General features: G+C 39.2%; 2 long non-coding RNA genes across 4 annotated transcripts in view; both read left to right on the top strand.

Moving 5' to 3' along the window:
* The first annotated feature begins 4532 nt into the window (after positions 1-4532).
* LOC147578215 (uncharacterized) lies at positions 4533-19173 on the top strand. 3 transcript variants are annotated; one of them, XR_015254226.1, is made up of 3 exons: positions 4533-4683; positions 18631-18685; positions 18882-19173. It is a non-coding gene; the product is annotated as an uncharacterized LOC147578215 (long non-coding RNA). The 3 variants fall into 3 exon arrangements; XR_015254227.1 differs by lacking the exon at positions 4533-4683 and adding an exon at positions 11397-11741; XR_015254225.1 differs by lacking the exon at positions 4533-4683 and adding an exon at positions 16895-17156.
* A 2203-nt stretch (positions 19174-21376) lies between these two features.
* LOC147578214 (uncharacterized) overlaps positions 21377-23896 on the top strand; it is a 163064-nt gene continuing 160544 nt past the window's right edge. The window contains exon 1 of the long non-coding RNA XR_015254224.1: positions 21377-21670. This is a non-coding gene — a long non-coding RNA (uncharacterized LOC147578214). The remainder of the gene's footprint in view (positions 21671-23896) is intronic.

The raw sequence follows: 23896 nt of genomic DNA, 5'->3' as shown, positions 1-23896 counted from the left end.
ATTAAGAAAGCATAATAAGGTAACTGAGTTATGCCAAAAATATATAATATACTCATTAGTTCAATGTACATGGGATTTGAATTTTTTGCTCATTTGTATTATTTGTGCCATGCCTAACCACTTCTTTTAGCTCAGATAATCAAATCTGGAATGTATGTGTATGTGCAGTTGGGACTAATTGGTGTAATTAATGTATGTGTAATGGCTTTGGCCGGCTAATGTCTGAAGGGAACAGAAAAAATAAGCAAATTCATGAAGTAGGTTTTAGATTAGCATCTATACCCCAGATAATTTTTTTTCAGCAAGAAATTCAGCCTTCATTATGGCCTTTAGTTAATAAAGATGTGGTTGGATTTCACAAGTGAACTTGCTTCACCCTTAAAAGTCCAGTTTAGCAAAGTCATTTTACATAAACTATAAGCTGCCCAAAGCAGAAACTTTCAGTTAAACGAGACTCCAATAATATAAAATAAACTAGAAATATAATTATAAAGTAAACTTACAATTACTTTTTTCTTTCTTTGTGAAAATGTTGAGTTAGCTTTCTTTCTTCATTTCATTTGTGTGTGTGTGTGTGTGTGTGTGTGTGTGTGTGTGTGTTCTGCCTTATTTTAGAAAGGATTTGAGGCTGTTTATGGAAAAAAGTGCCCAATAATGAGAAAAAAAATTATAAATAAATTGGTGAGAAAGAAAAATGAGGGTTGATTTAAAAAATGATATCTTTACACTTGTACTAAGTAAACTTAAATATGTTATAGTGAGGTTCAAGCTCGAGAAACACATAAGGAGCCTCTGGGTGATGCAGGCATAGCCCGCTCCTGTCATGAAGAACCTGACAGTTCAGCATGAGGATGAGGGGATATTGGAAACATACACTCTAAAATCTTCATTTTCTCCTTAATTGTTTTAGCGTCACTATGAACACGGTCAAAGAATTCTTGCCAATTGGGTTAACTGGTAAACCAAAAGACACATCAGTTTGTATGTCACAAAGATAAGGTATTACAAACTATACCTAAAAAAAAGTTGTGTTTTTTTTCCTGATTTTCATCTTTGAATTTTATTAACCAAAGTTTTTCCTTTTACATCTGCAAAAGCATGTGTTAATATTGTATTAATATTTAGGTTGCTGTAAATTCTTATAAACTAGTGTTCTTACTAGAACATGTTACTTTTTCTTTCTCTATATGAAACCATCAAATTTATATGAATATCAATCACCCTCACTAGGATCCCGGGGAAAACAATCCCATAGAGGAGGATATGAGAACAACAATTAATATGCAGTATTAAATCTATCAGAAGGGTATGGAAAGGAACACTCAGTCATTCCACTGGATTTAATTTGCCGAGAGAAACAGCCTTCACACCTGAGTCACAGTTACAGCTTGGTTTTCTCTCAATTAAACCCATGCTTGTCTGAAGCAATGAGGGTTTGGAGGACAAGAGCAGGGCACATGTTAATGAAGTCTCCTGCAGAACAAGGGCATTAAGCAGAAAGTGTTGCAAGGAGGAATCACATAATCTGTATTTAAAATTTCTTATTAAGCAAGCATTTAAGACTTCATTTTACATCAGATATGCCACAGAAAACCAGCCATTAAAATCAGAGACTATTATAGGTTGCAGTCTGAGTGCAAGCCATCATGAGATTATTGTGAAATATATATTTTTTAATTAAAACAGGAAAACTCTATAAGGTTTTAAGTTTGCTGTAAAAGTGGTTTCATCTAGAAATTCTCAGCTTAGTGTTTTGCAGGCTTGTGTTTAGAAATGGCATTATTTAAAGGGCCATCCAAATGTGAGTCTGTAGGATAATGTACAGGCACATAAGACCAGGGCATTTAAAATCAGTTTATCTCGATAACAATTTTTTTTTAAAGTACTTGCTATTTACTGATGCTTTGTAGTACTCCCCCGAAACAGGATTACATCTATTAGACCCCTGGGTTAAACTGTGATACATGACAGCTTTTATAGAAATAGAATTCCAGTCCCTGCCAAATTCGCTTAAAATAACGTTCTTTTATTACTTGCTCTTTTACTTAAGCGTCATTGCTTTGTGTGAAATATCTATTACTGTCAATGGCTCAGGTTTATTGTGGATAAATGCATTTATCGGTAAATGTATGTTGAGTACTACCATACACCGGCCGTTGGTTTATGCTCTCGGGATAGGAAAATAACTCTAATAAACAGTCTCTGTTTTTAAGGCCCTTAGAGTCTACCTAGTAGAAGAGACACATGAATACACCCAGTGCAGCAAATGCTGACACAGAAGCAAGTGATGGTTGCCACAGGAGCACAAATAGCATTAAGATGGAGAAGGAACTCTTTCACCACCTACTGCTATGGAAGGACATAGGAGCTATGTCTGGAAGGAAGGAGGAGTTACTGCAGCAAGGGAGGAAGTAGGAATGGTAGGGGGCGGCTTCCAGGCAACAGGAAAATTTGTGCAAGCCGGACTTAAAGGCCATCGTAGTATGTTTTGAGAACTCTTGGTTTTACAGTGTGGAGCATAAAGGGTTTGTATATGTGTGGTGTATGCATCAAGATGGCAGGGCTATTTGGTGGAAATAGGGCTGAAAGGCCATAGTCAGTGGCTGGATGACAAAAACACAAGAAAACCCACAGACCACTTAAAAGAACCTGGGCTCATTCTGTGGCTAACATTAACCCACTGAAAATGCATGAGCAGGAGAATAATGTGATCATATTGGCATTTTAGAAACCTGAGGGTAAGTTGATGAAGGGACAGGTGAGGTTGAGGATTCTTTCCACAGTGCTCTTGCTGTAATAAGAGCATTTCTTGCCAATGGAAGAAAAACCTGTGAATGATAATCTTTAAATCTTTATGCTTCACTAAGATTTTTAGAGTTGATGGAATCTGTAAGGAAATTTAAAACTCTGATTCTTTTTAAACAATTTTTTAAAGTTTATTTTTATTTATTTTGAGAGAGAGAGATAGAGAGCAAGCGGGGGAGGGGCAGAAAGAGAGGGAGGCAGAATCCCAAGCAGACTACATGCTGTCAGCACAGAGCCCGGTGCAGAGCTCGAACTCACAAGCCACAAGATCATGACCTGAACGGAAGAGGCGGACACTTAACCGACTGAGTCACCTAAGAACCCAGAACTCTGCTTTTTTTAAGAGAAGAATATTCAGCCACTAAATTAATATGTTAGAAGCATTTTGTCCTTCATGCTGTCATTTATTTGTGTTTGTTTGTTTACTTTATAATTAAACTTTCATCAGAGTTCTCTACTAGATGGTAAGGAGCATGAAGGAAAGTTCATGGCTACCTTATTCTCAGAGGTCAGCATAGCATATGACATTTACAGAAGTATAGCATATACTTCTTGAGATGACTGGAACTGACTAGAAGTTTTGGTCCCTAAACTTTCACTGAAATGTTTTGTTAGGTCACCTTCAAGAAGAACAGAATTAAACCATCTATATTTTCTGTCCTATGTGGTTATCATACAGTTCACACTGAGAATGGTTGGGAGGCTCTCTGCCTGGCTATCTTAAAAAAAATCTAGCAGCAAACTAGTATAGGTAAAAAATCATTCGCTTCCTTGGAAGTGAGACCCATTGATCTCTCCAGTTCACTCTGAGGTTCTTCAAAGAGTAAACTCTTCATAGTCTTCATGCTGGGAGACAAAAGTGTCACTGATTTATGTGCTAAGCAGCATCCCATCAGACAGTGGGATATTTTAGGGCTGCCAGCCAGGAGTGAGAGGGCCAAGGAAAACTTAGAAGCTCAAATTAGGGGCAGAGAAGAAATACACTGATTATGGGATGTTCCCAGAATCTGGTGGTCAAATAACTAGGTAACATTGCATTAGAAGTGAAAATGAGGCAATTAGTCATTTTTGTCTCTCTGCCTACAAGCCCACTCACCGTGCACACTTCACCGATAAGCTATAATTTTTCCTAATTGTGTTTGCTTAAGTCCTCCTTCACCTCCAATTAATACTGTCAAACTTGTTTGAGATGAGCCTCCTTGGGCTAGATTCTCTCATTGCTGATCAAGAGGCTGTGATGTGTGATCTAGAAGCATCTATAGTGTACCAAGTACTGCCCCATTCAGAAGCGGGTGTAGTATCCTTACTCTCAAGCGCTCGCTCGGATTGTTGTTGGGAAGACAGAGAAGTGTGTCAGTCCTACAGGGTATTAAATGAAATGTATAATAGAGGATGACATGTGTTTTTATTAGAGGACATTGGAAGTGCAAAAGCAGCCCTTTGGGTGGGGGTAGTGAGTGGGAAGGGTGAGTATGAGCAGGAGTTAACCCAGAGGAAGATGGAAGGGAAGGGGCTTCCTCCAGAGTAGCCAGCGGGTTTGAAATACAAAGTGAATGAAATAGCACGACAGCTTATAGAACCACAAGGGAAAAAGCAGGTATCACGGGAATTAAACTCTGATCCTGTTCCCTGTCTTCTCAGTATCTCACCAACCTTTATTTCTTCTTTTCTGGGTTACCGATTTTCAGCCGATTTGTTTTCTACCATTTTGTTTCTGACAGTGTCACCTGCATCTGTGGTTCTCCTGCCTCTCTGCTCTTTGGCTGCTCCCCTTTCCCCCGGTGTCTCCTTACATGTAGGATATAACCAAGAAATCCGCCTTTGGTCTTCTTGAGGCTTTGCTTTGTCATGCCTTCGTGGAGTACTTCATTTACTTCTGTGAGTACAAGTAGCACAGAGTGTTGATTTCCAAATCTCTATCACTAGATCTGAGCACATCCAAGCTCAGCGTATTAGCTGCCTCCTGGATATATCCAAAAAGGTGTTCTACATGTACTTCAGCTCCAACAGAAACTTATCTTAACCCCCTCTGTCCAAAACAAAATTTGTTCGGTTTCCTATAATCTTAGTTTGCGTTGGCAACATCATTGTTTAAATAGCCTCTAATCTAAGGGTGCCTGGGCGGCTCAGTTGATTTCAGCTCAGATCATGATCTCCCAGTTCATGGGTTCAAACCCTACATCAGGCTCCATGCTGGCAGTGTGGAGCCTGCTTAGGATTCTCTCTCTCTCTCTCTCTCTCTCTCTCTTTCTCTGCCATGTCTATGCTCTCTCTCTTTCTCAAAATAAAGAAAATAAACTTTAAAAATCAATCAATCAGTAAATAAATAGCCTCTAGCCTAGAATCTTCTGTGTCATCCTCAAATCCTGTCTCACTTCTACCATATCACTTCCTAAAAGTTTTTCAGATGATCCCGCCAAGTTTTCAATTACTAGTAAGTTAGACTTTTATCTCCTTCCTGCTTGTATTTCTATAATAGCTTTCTAAAATGAACTCCCTGACACCAAGGATTGTTCTTACTGCTTCTGGAATTATCTCCTACCTTTCCCTCAAAACAATAACACCAAGATCAACAACAAGAAAATTGATCACGTTCTTCCTACAACATTAAGCACAACTGTCTCACGGAGTATTCCTTTACAATTTTCTTGCAGACGTCTGATTACAGCAAAGAGAGCCAGAATATTATATTTGATGTTGGTATGACCTTATGCTTGTGTGGCACTTGATAATCACCTTTGTTTTTCTTTTTTCTTTTTTTTTGAGAGAAAGGATGAGCAGATCTCGGAGACAAAACCTTCACAGGGAAAAACATCTAGCCAGAGTTCAACAAGAATATTTTGCTTTTATAGTTATTTTAGGAATCCCCCAGACCAGATTTCTCTTCCCTTTCTGAGCTAAGCTCTCCTTTTATTCTTTCAGTTTCAGGGAGATGGGCATAGAAAAGAGACACACACCAGTTAAAATTTTTTCTTTGTATTTAGCCTCCTTTTTTTCTCTCTCTCTCTCCAAGACAATGCTGAACAACATGGCTACAGTATTGCAGTACTTTAATTCTCTGATCAAAGGTGGGATGACTTCAGCAGGGCCTCTGAACTGAAGTGGGGTGGATATTCAATCCACAGCCTGATAAATGGGCATGATCAGGCAATGGCAGACTAACAGCCTTTATTAACCCCCTGGAAGAATCTACATGCTTGGGTGATGTCCCAACACAATTCTCTAGTTTCATTTTAGTAGAGTCACAGTGACAGCCAGTGTTTCCACTGGAAGCAAGTGGCTTTCTATTCACTATTATAAGTATTAAAAAACAAGAAAGTACAGTTTATGGTTAAGAAACTTTCTTCTAGGATTTTTCCCCCAAATAGTACACGTTTTCTTTCCTTGATGCATTATCTGTATAGTTTGTCTTTGGAAAAGGAGGCATAAATCTTGGTGTAGCTTGCTTAATGGTCACAGTTTGTTACCATTTGTTTCCCTCTGCTAAGAAAGAAAACAATTTCTATTTGCATGGAGTGTCAGGATTCTTCAGGCCATCAGACTCAGGATGGTTCACACTGATACCTTCCATTTTACTGGGTGATACACGTGTGCCATTTTGGACCAGGATGTCAATCTTCCTTGTAACAGAATTACTGATTTAAAATCATGATATTTAAATTAAATAATCAATACGATGGACAGTACATGGATTTTAACAAAAATCTTCAGGATAGTAGATGAAAAATCTGAAATTTAGAGAACCACTGCCTTAGTGGGAAAAGTAAAACTTTCTGTAGCCCAGCATCCTAGGTTGGAATCCCAGGTTTTAGCCCCAACATGAACAATCACAGAATCCTATTTATTAGTTATTATTCTGCAGTTTCTCTCCCAGTTCTTCTTTCTTATGCTGTTTGTTTTCTTCCTCCTAGTTCCCACAGGGAAAAAAAAAAAAAGTACACATCTGGCTCCAACCTACTTTCTGATTCTTATCTTCCACCAAAAAATTCAGTTAAAGTGGGAATTTCCTATTTTTTAAGGGTGACCTGTGTCCACACTGATGTCGGACTTACTAGCAGTTACTTGCCTGGTGTGCTGATGGCCCTCTGTCAACTCACCATCACTTCCTCTGTAAGGCAGAGGGGAAGCCAGGAAATGCTTTTTCCAGAATTCCTTTCCCTGAATGGATATAGGATAGTTTGCCAAGAAAAAAACACTAATACAAGAGTAGGAAGGCATAAGGGAAGGCGAAGTCATTATGTTCCAAGCACAGTGGCAGCCAGGCATTGAGATTCAATGAGCAGGATTCCCCACCCCCAGCCCAGCACACTTGTGAGAACTCCCCCATCTCCATCTAATGCTGGTGGCTTTCTTGACCTTTGATCCCAGTTTTTCCCTTGGTTGTCTAAGCCTCTGGTTCCTATGCTAAACATTTCATACCTGATATATATCAAGTGGCCTTTGCTTTTTAGACTGACACCTAACTGACCCACTTGATATGTTTTTTCTCTTACAAAGCCCTCTCTCTAAGTCTTACCCATCAATCAAAGTCCCAGCTTAAATCCTACCTTTCAGAAAATTCTTTTTCTCCTTCTCTCTGAATTAGAGATTTCCTTTCTTCTTCCAAACTTTCTGCTTTTCTAACTTACTTCCCTTCTTTTCTGTTTTCTTTCTATCTCTCTGTGTCTTTCTGTCTGTTTCTCTATTCTCCCTGTCTCGGTATTCCTGTCTCTGTCTTCTCTTTCTTTCTCCTTTTTCTTAACTTCCTTCTTTTCCCTTCCTTCCCTTCTCTTCTTTTTCTTCTTTAAATGCTTTTTGAGCAGCTACCCTTGGGCTGCTTATCTATTATTGCATAACAAACCACCTCAAAGTCAGCACTATAAAATAATGGGGCTATTTCATCATGTGCACAGATTTTTTATGAGTCAGGAATTTGGAGAGGGCACAGAGGATTACTTGTCTCTTGCCACTACTATGAGAGCCTCATGTGGGAAGACTCAGAGAGCTGAACAATCTGGAAACTCTCTCACTCAAATGTCTGGTCTTAGCTGGGCCGATCTCCATGTATCTCAAATTTTCTTATATCATGGCAAGTGAGTTCTGAGAAAGAACATCCCAAGAATTAGAGTCAAGAAGCTGAATATTCTAAGAGAACTAGGAGGATGCTTTTGGCTTTTTGTTTCTTAGCTTTAGAAGTCACATAGGATCACTTTTGCTATACCCTATGGTTAAGCAGACACAAGTCCGTCTAGATCTAAGACGTAGGGACAATGACCCCATTTATTGATGAGGAAGAATCAAAGATTTATGGTGCCATGTTTTAAAATGCTTATACTGTTACAGCAAATACTTGGCACCCAGAAAGAGACAAGCAATATGTGCTCGGGGAATCAGAAAAGACAATTTATTTCGCACCAGTGCCAGCCCAACAGAGTCACCTCCAAAGGCTGATCCCCGAGCCCTGGCGCTGGTCTCCTTTTATGGGTGGGATTGCAGGGGCTCAAAGGAAAAAAAAAGGCAGGGGAGGGGGGCACTTATCGCTTGTGCTATGTGGGCAGTTGGAGGATGCAGGAGGCAAGCAATATTACAGAAGCCAAAAGCATGCAAGGGGAGTATCTGGCCTTGGACATCTGGCTGGTCCCTTTTTTTATCTGCTTTTGCCAGATTTCCTTCTCAGTACATATATACCAAGTCCCAGTGAGATTCTATGCTTAAAAAAAAAAAGATGAAAAATACACTGTCTCTTTATTTCCTCAGGGTACTTTGTTGGTTTATTTGTAACCATGCAGCAAAACCTTTAATAACATTTTGGACAGGTTTAGCTATGACTGAAACTGGTCATTTCTAAACTTAAGTTGGGTGAATGGCAAGAGTGCAGCGTAATACCATCATTGGACACTGTCAACACAAGTTTGAAGAATGAACGGCCACCTCTTCTTCAGATGTAGGTCCTGGGGCAGTTGACACTGGATGCTGCAGTCAGAAACACGTGGCCATGTCCCTGCTGCGTTTCTGGAGGGCTGAGCCTCTGCTACTCAGGGGGTGTCCTCTCTATGCTGGATCTTGTCCTTTATCTTCTTTCTTTAAAATTTTTATATTTATTTATTTCTGAGAGAGAGACAGAGAGAGACAGAGAGAGAGATGTGCAGAGTGCAGGGAAGGGGCAGAGAGACTGGGGGGGGGTGGTGACCCAGAATCTGAAGCAAGCTCCAGGCTCTGAGCTGCCAGCACAGAGCCTGATGTGGGGCTCAAACTCACCAACCAGTGAGATGATGACCTGAGCCAAAGTCAGATGTTTAATTGACTGAGCCACCCAGGCTTCCCATTGTCCTTTATCTTTTTGATGGTGATACTGGGCTCCACCTCCAGGGCAATGGTCTCTACAGTCTGGACTACTGACTGACTAAATGCACTAACATTTTACATTAACAATTTCTTTTTTTTGTGTAGTTGTGCATCCGTGGAGATTTTTCTTAAAACATGCATCTTATTGTATATTGCATTGTTATTTTTATATCTAGCATATTTTTCTTGTTAGCATTTTCAGGATATTTAAGTGAATTTTGTACATATGATAGTGGCTGACAGAGTGTCATGTCCCCAGTATGATTTTCACAGACATTAATTGAGTTGGATTTTCTCTGTATATAATAAGAATTTAAATGTTAAATGTTTCATGGAAATGGCTCTAAATGGTTCATACAATGTTGGTCAGTATCAAATTCTTCAGTTATATTTAGTAACTCTCACAGAAATGGTACAGGTTTATTGCAAACCCATTTCTTCCACAAAGCATAGTGAGCCCTTGTACAACACTGTGCTAGCCACAAGCATAAGCCACAGCCTCGGCAGACATAGATCCTGCCTTCCCAGAGCATACAATGTGAAGAGAGGTACAGATAAGGAACCTTTGGTTATTTATAACCTGTGTTTATTTATAATGCCAGATTGGTAAAGTTCATGTGCACGCGGAACAAAGGAAAGGTGGCAACCAGCTTGAACACAGAGAGGAAAACTTTCAAGGGTGAATGTTATGAAAGAGGGGAGATAGGTAGGAGGCATGAGTATGACTCAGGGATTCAGATAGGACAAGGCATTCCAGACAGAATGAACAGCTTTCATCGTCAGTAACATGGAGCTGGAAGAGTTCATGCAACTTTTGAGTTCAGTAGAGAAGCAGGAAATGGGGATATGACAGCAAGAGATAAGGCTTAAGAGGGAAACATTAGGGGTGCCTGGGTGGCTCAGTCAGTTGAGCGTCCGACTTCAGCTCAGGTCATGATCTCACAGCTCGTGAGTTCGAGCCCGGTGTCAGGCTCTGTGTTGACAGCTCAGAGCCTGGAGCCTGCTTGGGATTCTGTGTCTCCCTCTCTCTCTGCCCCTAACCCACTCACATTCTGTCTCTGTGTCTCTCACAAATAAATAAACATTAAAAGAATTTAAGAGGGAAACATTAAATTTATAATATAAGCTAAGTTTGATTTTTCTTCTGAAGGAAATGGGGATGAGCAGTGAACTAACAGAATCAGAATTATGTTTAGGAACATAGAACAGGTAATGAAAGGCACCCTACAGGGAGAGCTGTGAAAAGGCCAAGAAGTGATAATAGCCTGATTTTTGTAAGCAACACTGAAGATGGAGAAATTTGAATTGGTTTAAAATTTTTTTAAAATTTTTTTAATGTTTATTTATTTTTGAGAGAGAGAGAGAGACAGAGACAGAGTGTGAACAGGGAGGGGCAGAAAAAGAGAGGGAGACACAGAATCCAAAGCAGGCTCCAGGCTCTGAGCTGTCAGCACAGTGCCCGATGCAGGGCTTGAACTCACAAACTACGAGATCATGACCTGAGCTGAAGTCGGATGCCCAACCGGCTGAGCCACCTAGGCGCCCCTAAAAAATATTTAGAATATAAAATCAGTAGAAACTGGTGACTGAATCTGTATAACAAATAAATTAAAGCAAAGAACCAAGGATGACTCCAAGATTTTTCTGAGTTGAAGAACTCATTATATGGCAGTGTCATTCATTGAGAATCAGTGTTGGAGGAAGAAGTTTGGAGGGAAGAAGTGGTTCAATGTGGTATATTATGGTAGACACAATACTGGGACCCCAAAGAGGGCCACATCCTGATTGCCAAAAAGGACTTTGCAGATGCAAATAAATTAAAGATTTTGAGGGGGCACCTCAGTGGCTTAGTTGATTAAGCATCTGACTCTTGGTTTCAGCTCAGGTCATGATCTCAGGGTTGGTGGATTTGAGTCCCGCATTGGGCTCTGTGCTGACAGTGTGGAACCTGATTTGGATTCTCTTTATCTCCTTCTCTCTCTGCCCCTCCCTCACCCTCTCTCTCCCAAAATAAATAAATAAACTTAAAAAAATATATAAAGTAAGGACCTTGAGATAAAGAGATTTTCCTGGACAGTACGGGTTGGCCCTATGTAATCATAAGAAGAAGGAGGCAGAAAAGTCAGAGTCAGAGAAGGAGATACAATGATGGAAGCAGAAGTTGGAGTGGTGTGAGAAAAAGCTGGAGGCCAGGAAAGGTAAGGAAATAAATTCTCTCCTATAGCTCCCAGAAAGAACACACAGCCTTGTGGACACACTGAGTTTAGGACTTCTGACCTCCAGAACTGTAAAAGAATAAATTTGTGTCATTTTAGGCTGCTGCATTTGGGATAATTTGTTACAAGAGCCATAGAAAAGTAATACAGGCAAGAGTTTTATGCTCTGTGGGATATTCGACTCAGAGGTCTGGTAAGCAATTGGACAGATCTGTCTGATGCTCAGGAGAGAGGGGAAGACCGGGGCATTGAGAATGGAGAAGCACCAACATTGAATTGGTGCTGGAAGCGAGGTGCCTGGCAGAGAATCCATGGATGGGAGTGAAGAGAAGAGTTCCCCAAATAGAATATAGGGCAACCCTAACCTTTAGGGATGGATAACAACAAAGGAAACTGGTAAGTAGCCTATAAAGTAGAAAGAGTGTAAGAAGAGTGAGAGTCAGGGCAAAATGAAGAAAGAAAATATTTTTTTTTTTTTTAATTTTTTTTTTCACGTTTATTCATTTTTGGGATAGAGAGAGATAGAGCATGAACGGGGGAGGGGCAGAGAGAGAGGGAGACACAGAATCGGAAACAGGCTCCAGGCTCTGAGCCATCAGCCCAGAGCCTGACGCGGGGCTCGAACTCACGGACCGCGAGATCGTGACCTGGCTGAAGTCGGACGCTTAACCGACTGCGCCACCCAGGCGCCCCAGAAAGAAAATATTTTAACTGTGGGGATTTGATTATTAGTGTCAAATGCCACTAAGAGACATTAGCTCAAAGAAGTTTAAGTAACATATGTATTGAAAAGTGACAACTGGATAGGAAGGAACCATGAGGAGAGAGGTTAAAAAAGGAAGCAAGAGAAAATGCCCTGAACTCCCAGTCCTTTAGAAAGGAGATCCTGTACTCGAGTGGAGTTGGGGAGGTGGTGGCTGGGCAGGAGCAGACCTGTCTTTCTCTGGGATGGAAGAAGATGTGGGGACAACAGCAAAGTGGAATGCAGAACAGTGCCCTAGAAAAGGCAGAAAAATCCTTTTTCACTCTGCTCTGATCCCTTTTGATACTTGTCATGATGGCTACTGATTGTATAAAGTTTGATGCATGTAATAAGGAGTAAGTGATTTATGGAAATTTCTAATTTAAATATTCAAAGAAAAGCATGCTAATTTATTTGGGAGAAAAAATCAACAAGACACGTAGAAGTCTCCAAACAATAGAATGGTTTAAATTACTTAATTGGACTCTGGATGGGGTTCACAAGGTCATAGAAATTTGTAACAAACACACACACAAAACAAAACAAAACCAGTGTTACACTAAATGTAATGGAAAAAATAACTTAAACAGGAATATAACTCTGGTGGACTGGGAAATCATGAAATGTTTTAGTTCAACACTCATGAGAAAAGGTAAGGTGATGTTTCAAATTTTTTTTTTTTTCAACGTTTATTCATTTTTGGGACAGAGAGAGACAGAGCATGAATGGGGGAGGGGCAGAGAGAGAGGGAGACACAGAATCAGAAACAGGCTCCAGGCTCTGAGCCATCAGCCCAGAGCCTGACGCGGGGCTCGAACTCACGGAGCGCGAGATCGTGACCTGGCTGAAGTCGGACGCTTAACCGACTGCGCCACCCAGGCGCCCCAAGGTGATGTTTTAAACAATTGAGAGCATTCAATTTAATCAGTCCCTTATCAAATATGTATTAATTGCCTATTATCTGCCAGTAACTGCCAAATAAGGAAGGGTAAAATATTAGGAAATAGAGGATATGAGTGCTATAGTATTTATTATTTATCTCCCACTGAAACTGTGATTGACTATGTAAGTAACATCCTTACCACATCCTTATCTTGGTTACACAGATTTTAAGAGTTGGTTTAAATGATGGAATGTTTTATTTATTGAGCCATAAAGCAAAAGGAATTATGCTACAAAACAGAAAGACACACACACACACACACACACACACACACACACACACACAATAGTTTAGATTACCTTAAAGACAGGTAAGCAAACAGGTGCAAAACAGGCAATTTTACTTATGTGCAGCAGGTATGTATCTGTGTATCTGTGTATGTATGCATGTATCTCTGTCTCTATATAGATAGATACATATATTAAAAATGAAAGAATGTTCATGACCTGTTTGGTATAAATTGGTATAATCAAAGTTTCTCTTATAAAACTAATCTTTTCTAAATATTTTATTTGATCAATCCACATCTATAAGTATTACATAAAAGAGAGACCAACCTGTGAAATATACTGTCAAGCATCAGAGATTAAATTGGTTTGTTCTGTGATTCTGTAAAGTGCACACAAGAGAAATGATATGGAAGTGTTTAGGGAGGTGAATGATAATGGGAGGGTCTTGGCAGTTTGCTCTGGAGAGCGGTGAAGCAAAGCTAAAGGGAAGATTCAGAAGCTCTCTAGCATAAGAAAATAAAAGAAAGTAATCAAAAGTTGAATATTTTTCCCTTGGCAAAATAAGCAGTTTCACAGAATCCTTCCTGAAATAATTGTAAGTTGGAAATAGGTGAACTTGAGTCATGGTAATCAATTGAAGGGAATTAAATGTGTCATCTTGATGACCAACAAAAATGAGAAGAGATAATGCATGAATTTAGCTAGTTTTAGAAACTGGATCAAAGCTCATGGTCTGAATAAAACAACAATGACAAAAATGAATCATCTTAAAATGAGAACTTGTTATATTTATTGGTATAAATATGCATTCTCTACATATACAAACACATTTCTATAAAAGTTGATAATGTCTTTTAATTCTTTGGTGATATTTTACATATAACAGAGCCCTTATCTTTACGGTTAATACTGTATAATCAGAACACATAAAATAGAATTTTTATCCTTGATTTACAAATTCTCCCCATAAAAAGCACTCAAATAAATAAACCCGATTTTGCAAGTAATCTTGGAATTCTATTTAGCAAATGACGCATAAGAAATTTATTTTGCCAATTTTCATGGAGTGACTCTCCTGACGATTTCTCTTAGACCTAAAAATTCTTAAGAACAAAAGTTCTCTTCGGCCTTAGCAGACTGTCCCACCAATGGCCTTTTGCACAGGAAGGAGAAATAAAGAAGAGAAATTGTTAGGAGTGCTACCCTTATAATCAAATGTGGCTTTGGAAAAAAAAAAAAAAAAAAAAAAACCTCAGAAAGTAACCCTTATCCTTGGGAAATAATGACTACTTTACCTGAGTGGGCTAATGCCTGGAAGGAAGCCTTTGGATAATGAGTTCTACTAGAGGGGTATCTGCTCAGCTTTTATCAAGGAGGCAGATGATGAGATAGGGAGCTGAAGCCTAGTTGAATGAATATAAGCTCTATGCTGGAAACTAGGTCAGATATATTGTTTCCATTTGAAATAAGGGGCTCTCAAGAACCAGAAATTTTTTGGGAGAATGCCTAGAAATGTACAGCAAGTAGACATATTTCTGACGAATTTTGCAGCCCCTTTGAAGCTGGCCTGCCTTGACCTCCATTAGCAATAGCCACACAATGATGCAGAGACATAGACGTTTTGGAATTTGCTCTTTTAAACCAATCCAAGTGTTGTTTTTTCTTTTGTGGCTATAACAATGGTTGTGGTCTGAGAGGTATAAGCACTATTACACATACTGTGTTCTATGTTAGCAAGTGTTAAACAATGAATATTATAATGGGAGATATATATTTAAGAATGCCTACAGGCCCTTATCTTTCCACTCCACAGTGTGGAATGGTTTATTTTTAATTATTTGAAAGCAAACCTTGGCTAATCAGAATTCTTTAAGTTTTTTTCACACTAAATTTACCACATACTTTCCATTTAAATAATTTTTCATCTATCTGGGCTTAAAAACTATGAGTATTTTTCTTAAGTGTGAAAAGTTATTACCCTGTAGACTAATTAGACAGCCATCCTTAGCTTTCCTAAATGAGTTTAGAAAAAAGAGGACCCATAGTGACAAATACAAATTTGGAGATAGTTCAGTTTAAAGTGGAAGTTTTATTGGAAATGATGTCATTGAAAGGAAGCATTACTTAGAAATAGATTCTTATATTAAGTCTGTCTTTGTGGCAAAGGTACTTACATGCATTCTATAATGGCGTCTCTTTTTCTTTTCCTATAATGTTCATTAAGGTTTGTTTCAATAAAACATTTCCTACTCTCTAAACTCATTTGTTAAGGATAGCAGATTCATTTGCTAATGTTTGTGTTAACTCTTATGATTCCATTGCTCAAGAGTTGAAAACCTAACAGGGTTTGAAAAGCTTTAGGTATATATGGTTCTTTCTCAATGTTTTTATGGAAATATAGGTAGCATTCTATGTGACATGAATTGCTGATGATTGAAAATTTATTTTAAAATTGGAGTGGAAGTAAGAAATTGAAAGGACATGTGGAAGGATTTTTTTAATAAAAAATATGAGCTTTTATGAGATCAATATGATTACACAATGGTAGCTATAGTAATAGTAATAACAATATCTACTCTGAGCACTGAGGTCAACAGAATTAGTTAAGCGTTTATAGAAGAAATGTATAGGAATGTAAGTCAGGATGGTTTCTTTGATCTGAAATTGAGCAAATGTGTTCTAACATCTTTTCTCAGTGTTGAAAGCAGCAGGCCTAACTACATGCTGGAGAAAAATATTTCACTAGTTTTCCACAGACAGCCTTCACCAGGGCGCTATCAAAGCCAAACTCAAAACTGTGTGGTCAGGCTTTAAAAGCATCATTGCTACATGACAAAAAGTCTTTCATAAATGCCAAATGTACCATGGTTTAACCACTTACCAAGTGGCCTTCTGTAGTGTAATGCAACATTAATCATATCAAACAGAGAAAAGAATTCAGAGCTAAACCTGTCTTTTTATGTGTCAATTGAAATACTTGGCTTGATTTAATTAGTCTCAGTTGCTTTTGATGGAAGGCTAGGGAGATCGTGAGGAAGTCGCCTGGTACATTATTAATTCTCCACATCTTTATTGTTGTGCCAACCCTATTTATCCCATTTCGAATTCTCCATGTCCCCTTCCCTGGCAGTGACAGCTGTTAGGGCTGTTGTGGCCACTTTTTTTTTTTTTTCCCTTTCCCGTTAAGAGGGCAAGCAAGCAGTTGCTGTTCTTTCCAATGCCCAGTAAAGGAGCAGTGGGAGCCTAGTGGCTGAGCGGTCCCCTCTCAGTGTGTCAGGGGTCTCTCCTTCGGGAAGTGATCAAGTCCTGCTCACTCAAGAAGCTGGACTTTGACATTGTTCTTTGACTTGACAACCTAAAATCCTTCTCTGCTTTCCTGGATGAGCCTGTAATGACCTCTTTCTAAAGTCAAAATATTGACTGTTACTTACACATCCAATCACAGGTTGTCACATTTGAGCAGCAGTGTTTTCCTCCCAGAATTCTGCGGATGCCCTTGCCCATTCATGTTCTGCTTATTGCATTCCTGCACATATCCATGGTGTGTGTGTCTGTACAAATTTGAAGAATGATCACTTGCAGGTAACCATGATGGATCAAGATACTACATGGCACTCTCACGCCTAGAATGATAATTTTTCTTCCAGTTTCAATAAAAATCAGTGATTTTCTTATGTAAGTGAAATTTTCATGCTTCTCACATTTTTATTTTATTGACTTCCAGCTCCAGATTTCTCTTTTACTGAGGCACCCTCCCCATCAATTGCAAACTGTCAACCAAGTTTACACAATATTGCCTTCCTTCCATCACTGAGTCCCATTCAACTAAATACATCATACAGAAACATCAGAACTAGGAAGAATCACCATGGACAAATAATATTAAGGCAGAGTTGGTTTGTGTTATTTTGTTTTTGTTTGTTTGTTTGTGTTTTTTTGGCTCACCTTAAGGGTTATTCCAAATGAGCTAGATTAAAATGACTAGTGATGAGACATGTCTTTTCAAAAATAACCTCTGCAACTGGGAGAATATAATTCATGCTTTTGTCAGACTTACACTCAAGTATTTATTTTGTCAAGATGTATGATTCAAAGTTGGATAGTGCTTTTTTAAAATATATTTTTATCATTATTTTCAAACTTTGTGAAGTGGTTCTCATTGAGTTTATTTACATAATTCCTTAAGCCATGATTATTATGTAAGTAAGTCTTTTGATTTTTAAATATTTTTAAAATTTTTATTCTTTTTTGGAAAGAGCACAAGTGAGGGAGGAGCAGAGTGAGAGGGAGGGACAGAATCCCAGGCAGGCTCCATGCTCGGCTCAGAGGCCAATGTGAGGTTCCATCTCACATCGGTGAGGTCATGACCTGAGCCAAAATCAAGTCAGATGCTTAACCAGCTGAGCCACCCAGGCACCCCTGGAAATAAGACTTTTGAATCCTCATATGAATGCTGAATGAACCAAGCCTCATAAGGGTCAAATAACTTGCTCGTGTGAGAGGCAGAGATGGAATTTTCATCCAGATTTTTGACTAAGAATAATATTTTCCCCATTATATTCTAGCTTCTGATTTTGTTCAGACCATATTTTTGGTGATGTTTCTTTAAATAATCATGAGGGAAAAAGACTAACAAGAGTGGGTTTTGTTGTGGTTCCAGACTTAAATTGTTTTACATATTTACTCCCAACAATGTAAAGTTTAAGATTTCCGCATTAAACATTTGGAGAAATAGGGGTGCCTGGGTGGCTCTGTCGGTTAAGCATCCGACTTCGGCTCAGGTCATGATCTCATAGTTCGTGAGTTCGAGCCCCGCGTCGGACTCCGTGCTGACAGCTCAGAGCCTGGAGCCTGCTTCACATTCTGTGTCTCCCTCTTTCTCTGCCCCTTCCCTGCTCATGCTCTGTCTCTGTCTCAAAAATAAATAAACAGTAAAAAAAAAAAAAAAAAAAAAAACATTTGGAGAAATAGATAGGTAAGTGTGATAGTGAGGACCTTGACATTAATGCCGCATAAGGAAAAATTATGAGGTTGGGATGTTTAATTGATAGAATGAAAGACAAAGATACATGATATTTGTTAGAAATATTTAAAGAGCTGTAATGTATAAGACAGGGCTGTATTTTGTTTCTATTGGAGGGAAACACAGGACCCTTTGGAGAAATAAAAGGAAATGGATCCACATGCAAATATTTACATAGATGTAAATGATAGGAAGAAAGATAATTAGATAGATAGATAGATAGATAGATAGATACATACATACATACATACATACATACATACATACATACCTACATATTACAGGAAATATTCAGGCAGGAGACTCATAGAGGAATTTTATTGCTTTGTTGTTTTTTTTTTTTTCAGAGGAAATCACCCATATCTGAGTTCATTAGAATGAAGAATTAAAGTACTTTTCCAGGTAGGAGGAGCAAATATTGGTGAACAATCATGTCTATGAGAAATTCATTGTAGAATCTTGTTTTTAAGTTGTTATTGTATTCATTTTCTTTGATTACCAATGTTGTTGGTCTTTAATATTAGTTTTCTTCACATGTTTTGAAATTTTGGTTTTCAGACTCATCTAAGGTTTTGATATGTTTTTCTCTTTGTCTGAGCTTGTCACCAGGGACTCACTAACAAGCCACAATAACCCAGTTTTCTAGCCCTGCTTACAAGTGCTGATTGCCACCAGAGACTAAGGTCAAATGCCAGAAGCCACAAACTCCAAACAAGCCTCCATGACCCAATTTTTGACTGGTTTGATCCAGTTCAGACTCTGTGCTAACCCTCCAGATGACTGGGGGATTATTACCACCTGCAGTAAAACCTTGGATCTCGAGTAACTTGTTCTGCAAGTGTTCCACAACATGAGCAAACATTTCTAATAAATTTTAACTTGATAAACGAGCAGTGTTTTGCAATAGTAATAGTATGTGCTGCTGAACGTCACATGATCACAGCTGAGCCAATGGTTCTTCTGTCTCTCTCTCTCTCTCTCTATGGGATTGTGGATGATTGTCTTCCATGCTTGGACACTTGGTCTCAGGCCATGCTGTTTGACAGAAATGAGTGATTTTTCAGAACATTAGAAGGTGCCCACAACTGGCACTAGTGTATTTTTTGTCACTTCATATCCATCCTGTTACCCTATGTCTTTTGATTGGAGCATTGAGTCCATTGACGTTTAGAGGGAGCACTGAAAGATATGAATTTATTGTCACTATGTTTCTTGTAGAGTTGGAGTTTTTGGTGGTGTTCTCTGGTCCTATCTAGTCTTTGCTGCTTTTCATCTTTTTTTTTCTTTTTTTTCTCTGTCTTTTCTCCCCTCAGAGAGTCCCCCTTAAAATTTCTTGTAAGGCTGGTTTAGTGGTCACTAAAGGTCACTCCTTTAATTTTTGTTTGTCTGGGAAACTTTTTATCTCTCCTTCTATTTTGAATGACAGCCTTGCTGGATAAAGAATTCTTGGATGCATATTTTTCCGATTTAGCACATTGAATATATCCTGCCACACCTTTCTGCCCTGCCAAGATCTGTCTTCCCTTGTAGGTTAAGGACTTTTTTTCCCTCTTTCTGCTTTCATGATTCTTTCCTTGCCTGAGTATTTTGTGCATTTGACTCTGATATGCCTTGTTGATGGTCGGTTTTTGTTGAATCTAATGGGAGTTCTCTGTGCTTCCTGGATTTTGATGTCTGTGTCTTTCCCCAAGTTAGGAAAGTTTTCCACTATAATTTGCTCACATGACCCTTCTACCCCTTTTTCTCTCTCTTCATCTTCTGGGACCCCTGTAATTCTGACGTTCCTTTTTAATGACTCACTGATTTCTCTAATTCTTAAATTGTGCTCTTTTGCCTTAGTCTCCCTCTTTTTTTTTTTCTGCATCATTATTCTCCATAAGTTTGTCCTCTATATTGCTGATTTGCTGCTCTGCCTCATTCATCGAATGCAATCCATTCGAGATTGCAGCTCAGTTATAGCATTTTTTATATCATCCTGACTGGCTTTTACTTCTTTTATCTCTGTAGAAAGGGATTCTAACCTATTTTTGACTCCAGCTAGTATTCTTATTATCATGATGCTAAATTCTGGTTCAGACATCTTGCTTGTATCTGTGTTGATTAAGTCCCTGGCTGTCATTTCTTCCTGCTCTTTCTTTTGGGGTGAATTCCTTCATTGTGTCATTTTTAAGGGAGAAAAGGAATTAATAAGGTAAAAAATAAAATTAAAAAATTAAAAACAACACACGCACACAAATCGAGTAAATGATGCTAGATCCTAGGTGTGTTTTGGTATGGGTGTTGAAAGGAGCTTGATAGATTAGAGAAAAAAGGGAAGAAAAAAAAAAGGAAAACGTTTGAAAATTTGAAAAAATGAATACAATGAAATAGAATAAAATGAAATGATGGAAGTAAAATAGAACTTGAAAAATTTACCAAAAAAATAAAAAATATAGTAGAAAAAAATGAAAGACATATTTTTAATAAAAATTGAAAATAAAAATAAGTTTTTTCTCTTTCTGTATTCAAGAAAAAGAAAAGCAATGAAAAAAAAGAAAATTGAATAGATGGACCAGCGAACAGACTGAAATACAACTGAAATTACTTTGTTTTCCCCCTAGAAGTCAAATCATGAAGCGGTTTACAGTCCGTAAACTGAGCACATGGAGAGACTTCTGTTCCTGAAGAGCGAGGTTGGCAGTTGGGCAGGGCTTAGTGTAATGGCTCCGTTCTCCACTAGATGGCGCTGCTTAGCCTACTGGGGTAGATTATTGTGGTTGTTGTAGGTGTGTATGCGCATGAACGCGGGGGTTGAAAATGGCGTCACTCAGATACCCAGTCGCGGAACTCTGTTCTCCCTGATCTATAATGGCACACACTTTGTCTCTGGCTTCTGTCCACTCCCCATTTTTACCCTGTCTGTGACCAAGCCCTAGGCAGCACCTCCCTCCTGAGTTTCATCTCAGATGTGGCTGTTTTTCCCGACCCCTTATTTCTGAGGGACTGTGGCTTTGACCGTTCTGCTCCTCTGCAGGAGGGTCTCACCAAGCACTGCCGGGTGCCGACTGCGCCCAGGAACGTTCGCAAGACCGTGCTGCTGCCAATGCCCGGAGACTATTGCTGGGTACTAGCCTGCCCCAGAAAAAGTTCACACGATTGTGTAGCAGCAGCATTTCAAGGTTTATGGAAAATCGCAACACACCTCTGGTACCAGGCTGCACCCTTTACCACCTTGTTCCAGCACCAGTGAATGTGGTTGTTCTTCTGGGTCCACTGGGGCCTTTGCCTTGACACAGCCTCTGCCAGATATCCTCCCAGCAGGGGAACCGCCTCTCCCCATGTGGCCTGAAGATCCCCAGACTACACTCTGCTCCTGAGGATTCACCCTTCTCAGCAGAGCACCACCAGGTATCAGCTGCAGAGTTTCAGATTCTGCGCTCCTCCTGTATAGAGTCTTAATGGAATTTAAACCCTCTCCTTTCTCCTTCCTTTTTAGTACAGTCCCTGCAGCTGTTTCCACTTTTCCACTTTCTCTCCAGCTGCTTTTGGGGGGGGGGTGTTTTTCTCATACTCTGCTCCCCACCCACCCTCCATCCTCTCTTTGCAAGCAAAAATAGCTCCCTGCCTTCTGTAGCTTCCCTCTCCCCCAGTTCACCACTCTGTGCCATGTACCTGCTGAGTTCTGTGGTTCAGGTTGTGCAGATTGTTGTGTTAATCCCCAAATCAGTTTTCTGGGAGTGCAGGATAGTTTAGTGTTGATCTGGCTGCATTTCATGGACGCAAGACACAAAAAACTTCCATGCTGTTCCACCATCTTGGCTCTCCCCCTATTTTTTGTCACTTCAAATTACCTGTGGACGGTCCTTTGCTTTTCCACACAAGAGTAAGTTTAGGAATGCTTTGCTTCATTCTAAGTAAGGGTGTCTGCAGGTAGAGACCCTTTCCTCTGCTGTCTTATTGTCAGTTACATTAAATACAGTATATGACAAGAGTTAATAATACTGGACTGTAGTCAACATCCATTAGTGATAGTGAAAGTCATCCCACGCAATAACCCTCCTCTCTTGTGTCTCCCTCACACCAGCCACGAAGGTTTCCAAAGGTAAATCCAGGTTAATTTGCTTATTTTACTTCATATTTTGTATTTTCTTTATGATTTTGTATTATATTACAGAGTTGTAATCATTTTATATGAATATTTTGGGGTTGTAGAAGGAATCATCTGAGCTTCCATTATTTCTTATGGGGAAATTCGCTTTGATATACAAGTGCTTTGGATTACAAGCGTGTTCCTGGAATGAATTATGCTCACATACCAAGGTTTTACTATCATTGTAATAACAAAAACACATTGACCGGTGCCAGGACAGATTCTACTGTGTCCACTTAAAGGAAGAAAACAGGTGGCACTCTAATTTAGAGAAGTCTCCTCTCTCTTCCCTGAAAAACCCCAAGGTCAGCTTTTTTACCAATCCTTAATTACCCTAACCCTACAAAACTATGACAATGAGACCTACTGGGAAAGAAAATGTCATATTTATTTATTTATTCATTCATTCATTCATTCATTCATTCATTCTTTATTTAAAAAAGAATTTTAATTCCCGTACAGTTAACATACACTGTGATATTAGTTTCAGGTGTACAATATAGTGATTCAACACTTCTATACACCACCCTGTGCTTGTCATGACAAGTGCACTTCTTAACCCCCATCACCTATTTAACCCAATCCCCCACCTCTCCCCTCTGGTAACAGTTTATTTTCTGTAGTTAAGAGTCTGTTTCTTGCTTTCTCTCTCTCTCTCTCTCTCTCTCTCTCTCTCTCTCTCTCTCTCCCTCTCCCCCGCTTTGTTTTCCTTTGCTAATTTGGTTTCTTTCTTAAATTCCACATATGAATGAAATCATCTGGTATTTGTCTTTCTCTGATTTATTTTGCTTAGCATTATACTCTTTAGCTCTGTCCATGTCATTGAAAATGGCAAGATTTCATTCTTTCTTATGACTGAAGAATATTCCATTGTTTATATACAACCAGATCTTCTTTATTCATTCATCTGTTGATGGACACTTGGAAGAAGGTGCCGTTAGAGCATGAGTTCCCTTCTCCATTCTCTGGCCGTTGAATAAATTACCTGTTTGCCATCAAATACTATTTTGTTATTTGGCTATTTGGCCAATGGTATTGAGTAGGGAAAGAACCTATCACTTCAGTAAGAAGCTTATCATGACCTATAATCTGTTCAGGAATGCTCAGTTGTGGGGCCTCTAAATCAGAACAGGCTCAATTTGCTGCTCCTCTGGAATAATATTGGGGAAACCACAGATTCCGTTGTTAAGTCACCAGCTTGGCATTTATTTTCTTTTTAAAAAGTTTTATTTATTTATTTTATTTTGAGAGTGAGAGAGAGAGAGCACACATAAATGGGGGAGGGACAGAGAGATAGAGGGAGAGAGAATCCCAAGCAGGCTCTGTGGTGTCAGCACAGAGCCCACATGGAGCAGGATCTCACAAACTGTGAGATCATGACCTGAGCGGAAATCAAGAGTCAGATGCTTTAACCTACTGAGCTACCTGGAATCTCCTATTCTGTTTATTGTCTGATATTGAAATGCTCACCCAATGTTTGTTTG

The sequence above is a fragment of the Puma concolor genome, chromosome C1 (genome assembly GCF_028749965.1).
Source record: "Puma concolor isolate L17-30 chromosome C1, mPumCon1.1.hap2, whole genome shotgun sequence".
NCBI lineage: Eukaryota > Metazoa > Chordata > Mammalia > Carnivora > Felidae > Puma > Puma concolor.
This window is presented reverse-complemented; position numbering and strand designations above follow the sequence as displayed.